The 2,814-nt window shown below is 34.1% G+C and overlaps 1 pseudogene; it reads left to right on the top strand.

The window, feature by feature from the left end:
- Window positions 1-772: 772 nt before the first annotated feature.
- On the top strand, window positions 773-891 carry LOC112475073 (annotated as a pseudogene).
- Window positions 892-2,814: the final 1,923 nt, after the last annotated feature.

The raw sequence follows: 2,814 nt of genomic DNA, 5'->3' as shown, positions 1-2,814 counted from the left end.
AAAAGAGAATTTTAAGGAAGAGAATAAAATGGACAAACATATTTTGGGAAGATCATTGTGACAGCAGCAGGGTGCATATTTAGAGAGTTGCCATTTTGAGGCACAGAGACTATTTAGATGTCTTTGGCAACACTCTTGAAATTATTAAATCATATTAACTATTACTTAGCTGTTTGTTTAGTCACATTACTATTTTTTTTTTAAGTTTTGTATTTCTCTGTATAGCTATTTGAACAAAGTCATTTATAGTTTTATACAGAGCAATGGTCTGACATAGAACATTTGTTCATGTCCCAGTAAATAAAATGTATTGGCTGATATTATACGAGATCTTTAACTTATCTTACAAAGAAAGCTAATAATTGACTAATTAAGAACCAGTGACCTTGGCTGATCGGCGTAATGGGAGCTAATAGCAGAAGTATTTCCTTAGCACATATGATTCATACAGTGTTTTTGCTTCTAGGCACAATTCTTGGTTGCCCACCCACTGAAGCTTCCTGAGAACCTTATTTACACGATTATTTTATGCCCTTAGTAAACCAAGTCCTCTATGAAAAGAGCTTAGAATGGGTTATAGCTTTATTGGGTGTTTTCTATGATCCAGGCACTCTTCTCAATATTTGCTATGCATTATTTTCTTAATTCTTATACCCACTCTGTGAAGACGTTGCTATCATCATTATCCCCAACTTACATATGACGAAATTGGAGCACAGATTCAAGTGTGCTGGGTCACATAGGTATGAAGGTTATCTAAAATACAAATTCAGTCTACGGCCATGCCACCCTGAACAAGCCTGATTCTGTATGATCTCGGAAGCTAAGCAGGGTTGGGCCTGGTTAGTACTTGGATGGGAGACCATCTAGGAAGACCAGGTGCTGTAGGCGTAAAAAATAAAAAATAAGAAATTGTAAGCTGACAAGGTCCTTGCAATCTGTGAGGTAAACCAAGGGTTTCCTCGCCTAAAATAAAATAAAAAAATACAAATTCAGACTCAAGAATTTATAGTCTTGTCAACTACACTATATCTTGTCCATTTGGGAGCAATAATTAAATTTTGTGTATAATTGTATTATTTTTTAAGAATATTTTTTTACAGCAGTTTTAGGTTCACAAGAAAATTGAGGGGAAGGTACAGAAGTATCTCAGAAACTCCCTTATCCAACCTATGCAGAGACTCCCCCATTATCAACATCCTCCACTAGAGTGGCACATTTGTTACAATTAATGAACCTATACTGACACATCATAATAACCCAAAGTCCACAATTTACCTTAGAGTTCACTCTTGGTGTTAGATCCACTGTAGGTTTGGATAAAGGTAACGATGTATATCCACCATTAGTATCATTCTTAGTTTCATATTCCTAAAAGTCTACTGTGATTCTCCTGTTTATCTTTCCTTCCCCCTAAGCCCTGGTAAGCACTGATCTTTTCGTTGTCTTCATAGTTTTGCCTTTCCCAGAATGTCATAAAGTTGGAATCATACTGTATTTTTGGATTGGCTTTTTACTTAATGATATAGACTTAAGGTTTCTCTGTCTTTTCATGGCTTGATAAGTCATTTCTTTTTCATGCTGAATAATATCCCATTGTCTGGATATCTGGATATCTGGATATCTGTTCACCTACTGAAGGACCTCTTGATTGCTTCTAAGTTCTGGCAATTATGAGTAAAAGCTGCTATAAACATCCATGTGCAGGTTTTTGTGTGGACGTAAATTTTCAGTTTCTTTTGGGAAAAACCAAGGAGCATAATTACTGGATTATATGGTTAAAGTATGTTTAGTTTTGTAAGAAACTACCAAACTGTCTTCCAAAATGGCTGTACCATTTTGCATTCCTATCAGCAATGAATGAGAGTTCCTTTTACTATACATCCTCACCAACATTTGGTATTGTCAGTGTTCTGGATTTTGACCACTCTAATAGATGTGTAGCGGTATCTCTTTGTTGTTTTAATTTTCATTTCCCTGATGACATATGATGTGAAGCATCTTTTCATATGCTTATTTGACATCTATACAGCTTTTTTGGTGAGGTATCCAGAAAGGTCTTCAGCTCATTTTTTTTTAATGAAGCTGTTCTTTCCCATTGTCAAGTTTTAAGAATTTTTTGTATATTCTGTATATTTTATAAGATATGACTTTTGCAAATATTTCTCCCAGTCTGACTTGTCTTCTCATTCTTTTGAGTAATTATTTATTTTAAGCAACAAGCTATGTATACCTATTTGCAAAGCTCTCTTTGACCTAGGTTAATTGGATAAAAATGTTATTAATTTTATTTTAGAGAAAATATTGTGATTTTTTCATGATAATGGAGATATGTGTTAATAAAAGCATAATCTTGACTAGTGTAGTTAGAGGAGTTTACATTCAAAATGCAACCTCGCTAGTTGTAATGCTTTAGTGTCAATGGTATGGTCCTTAGCTTTTTTGGATGAAAGAAACTTGGATTTCTTAGTGTTTTTTCATATTTATAAGGTCCTCAGGTACTGGTCGACATTGACAAAGTCATGAAACACTGGATTTTAACATGAAATGTTAATACATGGACATTGATATACCAGCCTAATCACTAGAATTATAGTGCCCACCATGTGGGTTCTTCCTGTATTACATCAGGGTCCTTAAGAGAAAGTTTTGAAAAATAAATCAAAGATAATTAGAAGTTTGCGTAATGACCATGATATTAGATCAAATAAACATAGGGGGTCCTTGGAATATAATTCATTCATGCCATGATAAAGCCCGAATAATTATCACTGCCTTATAACAAAGTACATCTTTTTATTTATTTATGTATTT

Source organism: Pteropus alecto, unplaced genomic scaffold (assembly GCF_000325575.1).
Source record: "Pteropus alecto unplaced genomic scaffold, ASM32557v1 scaffold7, whole genome shotgun sequence".
Taxonomy (NCBI): domain Eukaryota; kingdom Metazoa; phylum Chordata; class Mammalia; order Chiroptera; family Pteropodidae; genus Pteropus; species Pteropus alecto.
Note: the sequence above shows the minus strand (reverse complement) of the source record. Positions and strands in the feature narration are given on the sequence as shown.